At 36.0% G+C, this 14,439-nt stretch overlaps 1 long non-coding RNA gene across 1 annotated transcript in view; it reads right to left on the bottom strand.

Annotated features, from left to right (window-relative positions):
- The window catches only part of LOC138708976 (uncharacterized), a 657,561-nt gene that overhangs the window by 627,132 nt on the left and 15,990 nt on the right, over positions 1–14,439 (bottom strand). The window lies entirely within an intron of this gene.

Below are 14,439 nucleotides of genomic sequence, written 5' to 3'. Positions count from 1 at the left end.
CATGTGCTGCTAGAAAACTGTGTGAAAGATGCGAGATTGTTTGTGTTGAGAAAAGTCAATCCATTCCTCCTTTACTGCAGTTAGCACACATAGACAACAGCGCACTAGCGGCCAGAGAAAGAAGCAGAGTTTTAAAGCGAGTAAATGAACGGAGAGGGAGGAGATCCTCCTCTGAATCAGTCATGGGCGGGAAATAGAAACCGACTGGTCGTGCAGCAAGCTCGCTACCGCTGCCATCTAATGATGCTTCATTCAACCAGATTATAACACAACTAGGAGGAGGCGCAATAAAAACAGTTTTAACGCAAAGCTATGAAAGACACCATATAAACTTTTTTTTAAATTATAAATAAAAAATATTATTCATTGCACTTTATATAGGCTACTATTCATGGTTTGAAACTTTCAAGGATATTTGAAAGTTAAAGTCGGGTTTATATAAAACAAAGAGTAAGTAGTTCTAAGTTAGTATCGCAGATCTTTATGGCCCCTGAAATTCACTTTCGTTCATTGTGTACTAGACAGGGCAACAGCCAAGTTGTCACATATTTGAAATTGAAAGTAGGTCTCCAAACTACATTATTTTTAACATAAAAAATTGGCCACCGGCAACTTTGAACAATAATTGTAGTATGACTTTACAAGAACTGAAATTCTTCAAAAGCATGTGATACTGAACTTGTAAAATGTACATGTGGCAACACAGACCACGTGGGTCGGTGCAGTGTTCTCGCTTTCCTCAGATTATTTCCCATTTCCGCAGTTCTGATTACGTGTTAGTAGCTATAGCCTCTTCCAACACGTGTGATGCTGTAGTGTGCTCGAAAAATGGTGCGAGGTGAATTTCCTTGCAATTTTAATTTGTGCAATTATTCAACAATGAATGGAAGTGAAAACATTATATATTTTTTAAAATTTAGGAAACTCAGTTTACAAGAACAGATTATTGCTATACAGAAGGGAAGGCCAACCCCAACACTACCTGGTCTTACATGTGTGCATGTAGGCTAATTTGTAGCATGTTTCATTCAAGGAGGTGTCATTTCGTGCTGTTACCTTCTTTCCTCCTCTTAAGAAATATGCAGGAGCCGCCACTGAAGTGAGGAGTACCTATCAACCTTCTTAAGTGTTACATTTTACTGAATTTCCACGTTTAACAACTAAGAACTTATTATTCATTTTTCGATATACTCTTTTAACACTTATAATCAATGAATAACGTAGGATATCTTTACTGTGTTAACTTTTGCAATTTACCTAGCTGATTAGTTTCGAAGTGGTATCCTTCATTGCCCAAGGCCTAGCTTAGTCCAGGTTTCGGACAATGATATCTCTTCGAAACTGGTCAGTCAGGTAAATTGCAAAAGTTAACACAGTAAAGATATAAAGTTATTCACTAAGAACTTATAGTACTGAAAATTTGATTTTTCTCGCCTTCAAATTAGATGAGATTCCAATTCAATGCAAAATGGAGTTACTTAGCTTTCTGAGCATCCTAGAAATATAAAATCTATATTTACACCCCCAACCATTTCATTTTGTTCCTACCTACAGAGAAAACATTCTGAAAAGACTTTAAAAAAATGTGTGACAAAAGGATTAAGTAAGACATCACTGAGTAAATTGGTAACTGATAGATCTCTTGAAATTAAAGGGGGGTTATAACTCACAGATAAAATTAAAATCATACATTTTGAAATCCTCTACCGCTTGTTGATCATGTTATAATTGAATTGGTTTTTGAAAACCCCATAAGATAAGTTTTAACCAAAATTGAGTGTATTGCTAATTCTTTTTCTATAGGGATAGATATACCATTTTGTAGAAAAATACCACAAGTTAAACAGTATTTCTGTTGTGACATGTGTGCGTGAAAATTGGGTTTTGTGGAGAAGGCCCATAAGTCAGTGACAAGGCTGACACAATGAACAAAACTATAGACTAAGCTGTTGTATTTGGTAAATTAATTATTATTTTGTGTCTGAATTTTGAAATTTTTAGAATATGTTGTCTTTTATGTAATGTACGGTATTATTGTATTAGAATATTTCATACAAAACTTTGTGATTTATATCTTCATACAGGTTAAAGTAAGATTTGTTTACATGAAACAAAAGTTATAAAGTTAGCTTCTAAATACTGGTTTTGAGAATCAAATTCGTACTATTTGTTAATCAAATTTTCAATTATTTCACGAAATAAAGAAGTTGCTTTGTTAAATGTCTGAGAAACCCCATAAGTCAAACATTTTTAAACATAAATATTGAGTCATATTCTATTTAAAAATATTCTTTTGCATACAGATACAGTAGAACCTCTATTATCCGTGGTAATCAAGGGGGTGGACTGGACGGTTAATCGAAAAAATCGGATAATCCGTATCATAAAATATTTTCGTAAATGAAGTGCATAACACATTTGCATAACTTCCACCGTGGTCTTGTGTTTAACATGCTAGATAGTGAAGCAGAAGTTTATTGGTAATAATTTAAGTCTGGTTGTCAACAACGGCTTTATAAGGGCCAAGTAAATTCCTTGCGTTGATTCTTTGTGGAAAGACAGGAATAGTAGAGGTTTCTTGTTGTAGATTTACAGATTTTGTACACTTTATTCTTGTTTTTAATTAAATCGCGCACATTTGTAATGCCAATCTCGTATTCTGATGCGAGAGAAGCCGCGATTTCTCTTTTCCCAAACTGATCAATTATTTATTTGTATTTTTATTTTGTTACTTAGTCAAACACTTTTGACACCCGTTGAAGATATTTTGGATAGAAATTATGAAGTACGAGCACTAGAACAGTAGAACAAGGACTGAATGCTGCATGGGTTTGCTCTAAATTTTGCGGAAGTTTTTGGGACTGTTTCTTTGAAAGCAGATAGTGATTATTTTACAATTTGGGAAAAACACCTTCAAGTAGGCCTACCGGTAACTGTTCCTATTGCTGGCAGTACACTTGTAATATGTATGGATAAAAGCTTATAATAACAGACTCTAGAACAGAATAGGTATTAATATAAGGTATAGCATACATACTTTTTTCAGCAGCAAAGAAAGAAAGAAAGAATAGAGTGAGAGAAAAACAGTCGGATAATCCGCTGATCGGTTCATAGAATGACGGATAATCGGGGTTCTACTGCATATTCGTTATGGTTTTTACCAACATTTCCCATTTCAAATATTCCAATTCTTAACTCATGTATTTCTTTCAAACGGTTTTTTGTGTTTCCCCAAAATATTGTATTTCGTGACTTAAGGGGTTCCTAAAAAAACCGGTTCAATGGTATAATTCATGTGGTAAGATGTAAGCCAAGCAGTAATGGGCATTTGTGCTTGTGTAAGTGTTATTAACAATTCTGTTTGTTACTAGTTCATTGCATTTGCTTTCAAGAACCAAGATAAAGCTTCACTATCTGGCAGTAAATACAAATTACCACCGATCTTGTTTTCTGTTTGGCATACATCTTTGATGTGAATAAGACCTGCAAGTTGTCTTCATTCCATCTACATAGACCAATGGACTATCATTAGCAACTGTGCAGATGGCATCAAAATCTCTGGTACACAAAGACATATTATTCATTTGGTCTGCCACGATACACTTTTTGCAAAATTATTTTCCATTGGCAATTTCATGATTCTATGCCTACTGCGTGATTATTGCAGTGTTAATAAGCCCATAAATGTAAATAGAAAACATGAAATTTAATATTTTCAATGGAAAACTTAAGTATGTGCAAGATAGGTGGGTTGAGGTAATTTGGTTTTATTATTATTTTTTTTTTTAAATTTTAGTAGGTTATTTTACGACGCTTTATCAGCATCTTAGGTTATTTAGCACCTGAATGAGATGAAGGTGATAATGCCGGTGAAATGAGTCCGGGGTCCAGCACCAAGAGTTACCCAGCATTTGCTCATATTGGGTTGAGGGAAAACCCCAGAAAAAACCTCAACCAGGTAACTTGCCCCGACCGGGAATCGAACCTGGGCCACCTGGTTTTGCGACCAGATGCGCTAGCCGTTACTCCACAGATGTGGGCAATTTGGTTTTATAAAAACAGCTTTTTGTTTAAGTTTAGAGTGCCATAGACTGTTATCAGGATAAAATTTTCCAGTCTTTTTTTTGTGCTGTATGTTAGCACTATGACCTTCTGGAATGATTCTATTGCATTTTCAAGTAGATATGTTGACCTTTTATTATCACAACAATAACTCTAAGTTTAGCCACCAGCGTGGCTCAGTCGGTTAAGACGCTTGCCTGTCGGTCTGAAGTTGCATTCGGGCGCGGGTTCGATCCCCGCTTGGGCTGATTACCTGGTTGGTTTTTTCCGAGGTTTTCCCCAACCGTAATGTGAATGCAAGGTAAATCTATGGCCTCATCTCGCCAAATATCATCTCACTATCACCAATCTCATCGACGCTAAATAACCTAGTAGTTGATACAGCGTCGTTAAATAACCAACTAAAAAAACTCTTAAGTTTACCTATACCCAATTTACCACATGGATGAAAGAATTTTATTATTTAAGTAAAATATGTTTTATAGTCCTTATAAATTCAAATTATCCCAACCTTACATCAGTGTATGTAGCCTAGAACAGAATTTAAAGGTTAGATAGGTATTTAAACATTTTAATTAGATCTAATAAGATAAAAAAAAGTAAGCTAATACTTAAGTTCTTCATAAGGCTTATTTTGTAAATTTAAAATACCTTCCATTAAAATCAGGGACAGAAAACATTTCGGATACTTATAATGTATGTATGTGACATGATCTGGAATGAAAAACTATACTGTACTTGTTTTTTTGAAAGATGGGACATGACAGTTAAGCGGCCAAACTTGGAACTACAGTGCTATGTTGCCAATATGGACTACCACGCTGCCAGCTGATGGAAGGTATCAATTGACATTACGATGGCTGACGTTAAAACATTCATTGACAATTGACGCAAAGGTAAGAAAACAACACAAAAATCGACAGAGAATCAAAGACGAAACGTATCAATGCTAACACTGTGTGCACAATAAATGTCGCCAAGAGAGCTATTAAGCACTCACTATGTGGGAATCGTAAGTTTGGCAACTCAACCGTTGTTACCATAGCAACAGGTCTACCACACTATGTGACATTCAGTTGTTTTTCCGATCGCAACGCTCCTGTCATGGCCCATCTTTCAAAAAAAGCAAGTATAGGTTACTTGTTGAGTAACCTATAATAATGAAGACCTTCACTGAATAAGGATGTAACCAACAAAACTACAATTCATCTTTTCAGGAGAAAGGAAAATAATACTATGGTCATATTTCATTAAATCTATATTTACTAGCAGAACCATTTGACTAATCAAGGATTCAAGTTTATTCATCTATTGAATGTAATAATTTATTGTTATAAATGAATGCTTCAAAACTACTTTTTTCACCTAAGTTCCATATTTCAATAATTCGATGTTACATCCTTTTTCCGGGGAGGTCTTCAATTATACTCAAATTACCCCAGGTTTGTAAATTGTAATTCACTATCAAACTATTGGTGGTATATTACTAAATTTATTAAAAACATGATCTAAAAATGTGTAATATACACGTACATGAATTTAGTTACTGTATCACAGCTCGTTTTCCAACAATATCCCTTTGAATGTGATGTGTCAATTTTTTTTACCAAGCAGCATCAGTGTGGTCAATTAGTACATTATGCAACGAGCCTATAATGATAGTAATTAAGACGCGAGGATGTTTATGAAACGAGTGCAAGCGAGTTATATAATTTTCATATAAGCGTCTTAATTACCATTATAGGCAAGTTTCATACGACTTTTTATGCTCGACCATATTTCTAACTTGAAATTATTCATAAGTATTCATGTTATTCTTATGTGACTGGTGAGCGAATTGACCTTGTGCAATCTCGTAAATTGTGAGATGTGCGCAGACGCGAAAGTATTGATTTTTTCCAGGCAACGAATGTCGACGACCTTGATATAATCTAGAGAGTAAGATAAACGTTAAACTTGATATAATCTTGAAATTGAATTCGACATTGAAAAACGAGATGACAAATTGAATTTATTTGAATATTATTTACAATTAACGCTAATTATTATAGTAACAGAACATAACCTTCTGCGATAGTATTGGATTTCCAGCCTGCGAGACGTTTTGCTAGTTGTCTTTCGATTGCATATCCGAGAATAATTGAAAACCTGAACTTTAATGAATAGGTGTACTTTAATGACATGCATTAAAGGACTGCTACCAGGTGTATAATTACTACATTTCGACATGGTCGAGCATAAAAAAATGTTTAACACTCCATGATATAAAATTGTGAACTAGACTCTACGGTGTATATTAAATTTGCATGTGTTTGATAATAATTAGGTACAGTTTTATTCAATAAATAATTGTAACTTATTTACCGAAATTACTACACTGTACCTCAACTCATTCTATTGCATATAAAATATAAATGAACACAGATGCATTATACAATATAGTGCAGAAATAAAATAATAATACTATTCCTCTTTCTCAGTTTTCTGTTTTCAAACCTTTAAAACCTTAATAATTCTCAGTCTTGTGCCTGGTTTATGCCATAGTATTAAAGCAGGAACAGTAGGCGCTCGAATGAGTAAATTGCACATAGGGGTCTAGTAATCTGTCACTCGCTCGTATACACTCCACTGATACCAAGTGCACCTGACGAGGGAAAAACTAGACTACTAAGCAAGAGTGTGCATGGAAAGAGAGAAGCATAAATCTTCCTTATGTTAACCCTGACTGAGGGAGAGGCATTCTTTTTTAGGAATGTAAAATAGGGAAATGCCCACTATATAATATGAAGAGTCCACTGCAAGAATGATGGATGTCATTTGGAATACATTTTGCAGGAGAAGCAATTGAAAGTTTGAAATGCTTAGCGCTCAAAGCTTAACTGTGATTTTCCGATCATTACTGGACAATGACTATCAGTGTTAATGCCATATAACTCTCTATGTACATTCTATATGTCTTAAGCTATGCATTGACAGTCTTGGTTCATTTTCGACAAGAAAGTGACATCCGTTATTCTTGCAGTGGACTCTTCATATACAAGAAGCTCGTGATATGCAGAAAACATAATTTAAAACGACACTATATAAATTTGCAGCCTATGTACTGTTCATGTTTGGTAGTACATTTCTTTTCTACAATGAAGCCAAGATTTACAGCAAACATAAAGGATACAAAATTAAAAGCTGTTTTGCGGCTTGCAGCATTAAAATATCTTAATTCAGATATTGCGAAAATAAATTAAGAAATAAAGAAAGCCCATTCCTACAGAAAATAGGAGAATACATAGGCCTTATTTGTTATACTGTTCGAAGAGACAGAATGAAAGTTTTGTAATAGAGTACCTATGTTTGAAGTGTCCATGAAATTAGAAATCAATATGACACCTGTTAAAATCAAAACGAATATAAAAAAATTTCACGAATTGTTTTCATTAAACAAACGTGATATCTTAAGGTCTATTAGTAAATTTCAACTTAAGCAATGTGTGTAAACCATATTAAATTTCTGTTTACTGAGATCGAATAAGAATTATTGGTCTTGTTAAATTAGTCTGGTACAAAACTATAAGTTCTTGTAGTTTCTTAATTCCATTTGCCATAAAGATTCAATTAATTTTCCTTAAGTAACATACTTTAGATACTCCATATTTTTCGAAATAAAACATATGTTTCTAGGAATAAATTCCTTACACACGTAGTACTGACTCAACAAACTAGTAACATTTCGTAACTTGTGATTAGTTGAGAAGAGAAGAGAAAAGAAAGAAATATGTTGAAAAGATATTGGTAGCAATTATTATGAATATCAACAACTATTATAGAAAAATATTTCATTTTAACTTTTTCCTTATCAGCAATTAAAAGCCTCATGAATACCTGTAAAATGATAAAAGTTTTTCGTTCTTCAGAATATTGATTTGCTATTTAACTTCTGAGGGACAGATTTATTTTTATTTATGAAGCTGAAAGTTTGAATGATTTGTATTAAATTTATATTACTACGATGAAAAGGAAAGTGCAAGTAATTTATAATAACTGTTGGCATTTAATGGATATTATGTTGACGAGAAATAGTTTCCTTTGTCTTTATTAACGGTATGTTTCAGAAGACAACAAATTAAGTTTTCAGTAGTTTGTCTATATCTGTAGGCTTCTTGTCAGGTTTGAATGACTTGGTTGATATTTATCATGCATCTGAAAGCAGCACAGTCTGGCGTAGGTCAGCGGAACCCAACAGGCCTTTCGGGTCACTCTTAGGACTGTTTGGGAGTCACGTGCAACCACACTGCCTGCCTGCTTATGAGGGAAGGTTGCAGGCGGGCGAACGATACGAAGCGTAAGCCCGCTCACGGACATAAACAGTCATGGGCAAGCCGGATAGACATTTTGCCTGTCTCTGCTATCTATATCAGATTGTGGAAGATCGTTTTGTGTGATGACTGAAATTATGACGGAGAAAAGGAACTGTCATGTGATTTCAAGAGCAAGAAGCTTAATTTTCAACAGTTGTCCCCCTCTTTAACACATCAATGTAGTTCCACATGTGCAATCATGGTTGCTAACAGGAACAACAGATGAAACTGCATGTAGGTAGCGAGAGCCGCTAAATGAAATGACTTACAAAGCAATCTGAGGGCTTCTGAAATTGGTGAGTTCCAGTAAAAAAATTCCAACTATTTCAGTGAGTAACATAGTTCCCTAACTGCTTTGATTCATTTGTCTGAAAATTCTGGACAAACACTAGGAAACACTTCATCCTTTTCCTTGTCTCAACAGCATTCAATGTGTTAGAGACCCACTTGGTATAGAATATCCAACAGGAAAATGAATACAACCCCAACATAATAGAAATCATCAGAAGGACTAAACACAAGCAAGAAAACGCAACACAAATACAAGAACAAAATAAATACATCACACTAACATCAGGGGCGGCCCGTCCTTATGTGCTACAGTGCTACAGCACAACGATAATTTTTGCTCAAATAAAGTGTTTGCAATACCATAGTACAGGGTGCGTCAGAAAGAACGGATGGATTTCACATGGCAAGAAAATTGTAAAGATTCATCAAATCAAAAATTTATTGTTATCAACATATTCACCAATACATGCAGTTTATTTATGTAAAACAACATTATCCATATGATGTCCTTGGCTTTCAATACAGGCATTGAGGCGTTTTCTGATGTTCGCCATCACTTTCACAGTCATAGCTGGTGCAATTGCCACGATTTCTTCACGAATCGCTGTCTTCAGTTCGTCCAGTGTATGTGATCGATGTTTACAAACTTACGCCTTCAAATGGTCCCAAAGAAAGAAGTCGCAGGGCGCGAGATCTTACCGTAGCCTCGGACAATCTCAGTGCAATAGAATTTCGTCCAGGTGATTTCTTCTTTAATGTTGAACCTGTGATACGAAATGAAGCCACCCACCGCAAAATTGTATTCCGAGTTGGAATCCTAGCATGACATCCGATGTCGAAATGAGTCCTGAGTGGCGATCACAGACTCTTCATTTTTCAAAAATGTCTCTACGATGAAAGCACGTTGTACACCAGACCAACACCATATTCTCAACTGAAACTGCATTCTATGGCTGACCCAACAGTCGTGGTCCCCCTCACTATATCTCTCTCCTCGTTGCGTATCGATAGTTTGAAATCCATCCGTTCTTTCTGACGCACCCTTTATTTGATCTGCCATTTGACAATGTCCCGTGGTTATGTTCATGACGCGTTATAGAGTGTTTAGTCTTCGCTCTTAGCTCTTTGGTACCTCAGGGGGTTCGTTGTGCTACCCAAAACTTACATGAGAATGTAGACAGTTAATTCGCATGTGCGAAGCTGAAATCACTGCTCTGATTGGCTATTTTTACGCGGGGAAGTGCTGTAGTCAGCTTCAGCACAACACAGCTTGGAGATTGCAAAAGTAAAGCGTAAGGAAAGAATGCTTGTTTGTGGAGGAACTCGGAACTATGTACAATGTATTTGGTAATTCAAATGTTCGACTGCTGCTGCCATCTAACAGTTTTTTGAGGTTCCTCCTGAATCAATCAGCAAGCGACGGAAAATTGAATCCCAGAAAATTGATGCCAAGGAGGTATGTAACCGTATAATTCAGGAAACTACTCATCGTTTCCAATCTTTAAGCTACCTAGACGCAACAAAATTGTTAAACAGCGAATTTTTTTACAATTTTTTGCATAATTTTCCTGAACGCGAACTTGAAGTTGCTGTCAACAGCTATACTGTACTGAACAAAAGAATGTTAAAGACACAACTTGGAGTTCTATACGGAAGATCCGACTTCCGAAATATAGATGGCTGTTCAATTGTTACAAAACATAGTCTCCAACAATTCACGGGATCCATTCTGTGAAGTAACGAAGTTGTTAAATATTTTGGTTACAACATCAATGACCACTGCTGAGCCAGAAAGATGTTTTTCTTGCTTGAAACGCATAAAAACGTTTTTAAGGAACACTATGTCCCAGGATCGCCTCACTGCTCTTGCAATACTGTCAATAGAAAAGAGTATAATGTCCAGGATGGAGGGATTTAACGTTTAACACCAGGGTAATTGACAAGTTCTGCAGTAGGAAGGAACTCCATATTTCGTCACTAGGCGAGTCTCAAATTAAGATAAATGCATATAAGTGTATACAGTAGGCCGATATAGAGATTGTAGCACACTCATTATTTTGACCACCAGCCGCTACTGACTAACATACAAGAACAAGAACACATATAAGATTGCATCATCTTTCAAGAAACTAAAATACAACATTACATACAGAACAAAAACACACTACAAAAACATCTTAACACACAAATAAATACAACTTCAAAGGTATATACAACAGTGGCGGCTGATTGGCTGAGACAAGTGAGGCTGGGCCTCAGTCACTTTGCTTCCTTAAACTAAAAATTTTAGTGGTTTTTAGTTCTATATAACATATTATATTAGTTATTTCACAAAATGGAACTATAAAAATTGGAGATTTATCCTTCAAAGAGGTGGAAAAATTCAAATATCTTGGAGCAACAGTAACAAATATAAATGACATTCGGGAGGAAATTAAACGCAGAATAAATATGGGAAATGCCTTTTATTATTCGGTTGAGAAGCTTTTGTCTTCTAGTCTGCTGTCAAAAAATCTGAAAGTTAGAATTTATAAAACAGTTACATTACCGGTTGTTCTGTATGGTTGTGAAACTTGGATTCTCACTTTGAGAGAGGAACAGAGATTAAGGGTGTTTGAGAATAAGGTTCTTAGGAAAATATTTGGGGCTAAGAGGGATGAAGTTACAGAAGAATGGAGAAAGTTACACAACGCAGAGCTGCACGCATTGTATACTTCATCTGATATAATTAGGAACATAAAATCCAGACGTTTGAGATGGGCAGGACATGTAGCACGTATGGGCGAATCCAGAAATGCATATAGAGTGTTAGTTGAGAGGCCGGAGGGAAAAAGACCTTTGGGGAGGACGAGACGTAGATGGGAAGATAATATTAAAATGGATTTGAGGGAGGTGGGATATGATGGTAGAGACTGGATTAATCTTGCTCAGGATAGGGACCAATGGCGGGCTTATGTGAGGGCGGCAATGAACCTCCGGGTTCCTTAAAAGCCAGTAAGTAAGTAGTAATGAAGCGTATAGAGTTGTAGAAGTAGAAAACTTTGTGATTTATATAGACTTGTCTTGCAGTAAAATTTGTTCCTGAGGCCAGGATCACTCGTGCCGGGTCTGGCTTCTGCATTTCGTATGTTTCCACGGGATTTAAGGTTGCACTCGGAAAGCTGAAACTGAGGCACATTTCTTGTGGCCTAGCAGGTATTCCCCCACCCATCAGCCTTCACTTCTCCCATTCAGAACCCGGTCTTTTGTCAATGCCGGTCTCAAGTGTCAGTTGCGATGAGAATAACAATGGTGAATCGTTGTGTGGTCCAGCGTGGTTATGTTTTTCGAGAAAATAGAAATCAAAAGAAATGCGAGAAATAATGATGATAATTATAATAAATTCATTGTTAGAGTATCGTTATCAATAGGAAATAATATTGAAAAAAAGGAAAGTTTTAAATTAAGACAGATCTACGCCATCACTGACAATTTTTCAGAAAGATAATTTAAAAACGCGAGCTTTCAATGCCTCCTGGTGTGAGTAACATAAATGGGTCTTTGGTAATGTGGTGCAAAATAAACTTTTCTGTTGGTTGTGCTTGTTGCTGTCAAAAACAAACAAAAAAAGAGAGAGAGAGAACAGTGTGTCTACTGAAATTTCAGCGATCTGAAAAATATTTCCAGGGGAATTTCAACACATGCTTCTTCAGTTGAGCATAATATTCGTTGGTTTGTAAAAATTAAATAGTTAAGCCTACTGAAATCAACTCACAGCATAGTAACTTATTTGAAGATTGATAATAATAATAATAATAATAATAATAATAATAATAATAATAATAATTTAGTAATAATGTCAATCATAATAAAGTATCATTAATAATAAACATTTTGTATGCAAGGTAGCCTGCTTAAACTAACTACAGACCTCACCGAGGATTTCGGTCACCAGCAGCTACTGATATACAACTATCATGCAATAGTTGCAATAACTTCTACATCGGACAGACTGGAAGATAATTTCAAACACGTTATAAGAAACGTATCACAGCCATAACCAAACTACACAATTCAACCTACGCAGAACACATCACAACTACGGCAACATAGACACTGACATAAAAATACTACACATCCGGCCAAAAAAACCAGAAACTTGACACTCCAGAGCAATATGAAATTTACAAACATACTAAAACACACCCCAGCACATCCTGAATACTATAGATGCTGTTATTCCCGGCGTGACTCCTCCTCTTTGCTTACGTCTTAGGAAGTGAAGGCTCTATAAAGTCTAGGTAGGTAGTATCGTTCGCCATTTTTGTTCTTTCGTTGCCGAGCTACCATACGAGGAATCTATTTGCCACACCGTTAAACATTATCATGTCGTAGCTCCTATGATAATAAATCAAACGCACTGTAATTCAGCAAATAATTGAGTGGCAAATAACATCTCCGTGTGCTTTCTGCGAACGTCAACGAAAGAGCCAAATGGCGGGCGATTATATTAAGTATTTATTGAGCCTTAAGAAATGAATAACTTCTTCATAAGCGAATCACAAGACACACACGTTTAAATAGCCGACCTGCAACACGATTGGCTGCCGGAAATTAGAGCGACAGGACTATAACTCAATTTCAAAATACACACTCTTTTCGACAGTCATGAACACATCCCACAACAGGAAAACAGATGATAGTGTGAGATCTACTAGGCTTCGGACAATGAAGAATACCGCTTTGAAACTAGTCAGCAAGGTAAAATTTCTCATATTAACACAGTAAAGAAGTTACAAAGTTAATCAGTGATATCCAGTAAGGCTAATGCCCTAAAGATCTGTGTCAACATTAGAAAAAGATAAACTGAAAATAATTAATTGATGAACTAGTGGACTTACTCGTGTTAAATATGAAATATCTGTCTGGCTTACAGCTGTTTCAGTGCTTCACGCACCATCATCAGAGCCTACTAGATCGCGGCGTCATCTCGAACTTCTCTGCCTGTTAGGAGGGTGTGTTTTATTGTTGGAAGGTGTTGAATTGTGGAGTCGAATAGTGTGTGTGTACTGAAATTGATCTGTGTGTTGAGGATTTGATCGGGGTGTGTTTTAGTGTGTTTGTATATTTCATATTGTTCCAGTGTGTTGAGTTTTTGGTTCTTGGGTTGTGTGTGTAGGATTTCCATGTCCGTATTTATGTTATTGTATGTATGGTTAGTATTGGTTATGTGATCGGCGTATGTAGATGTATTGTGTCCTCTGGTTATAGCTTTAATGTGTTCTTTGTAGCCGATCACATAACCAATACTAACCATACATACAATAACATAAATACGGACATGGAAATCCTTCACACACAACCCAAGAACCAAAAACTCAACACACTGGAACAATATGAAATATACAAACACACTAAAACACACCCCGATCAAATCCTCAACACACAGATCAATTTCAGTACACACACACACTATTCGACTCCACAATTCAACACCTTCCAACAATAAAACACACCCTCCTAACAGGCAGAGAAGTTCGAGATGACGTCGCGATCTAGTAGGCTCTGATGATGGTGCGTGAAGCACTGAAACAGCTGTAAGCCGGACAGATATTTCATATTTAACATGAGTAAGTCCACTAGTTCATCAATTAATTATATTCAAGTGTTAAAAGTGGTGTACGCAAGATTCAAAATGGAGAAACTGAAAATGTTACTCATCCTAAATATGAATGCCATCTGCGGTGGGATTTAA

The sequence above is a fragment of the Periplaneta americana genome, chromosome 1 (genome assembly GCF_040183065.1).
Source record: "Periplaneta americana isolate PAMFEO1 chromosome 1, P.americana_PAMFEO1_priV1, whole genome shotgun sequence".
NCBI classification, from domain to species: Eukaryota; Metazoa; Arthropoda; class Insecta; order Blattodea; family Blattidae; genus Periplaneta; species Periplaneta americana.
This window is presented reverse-complemented; position numbering and strand designations above follow the sequence as displayed.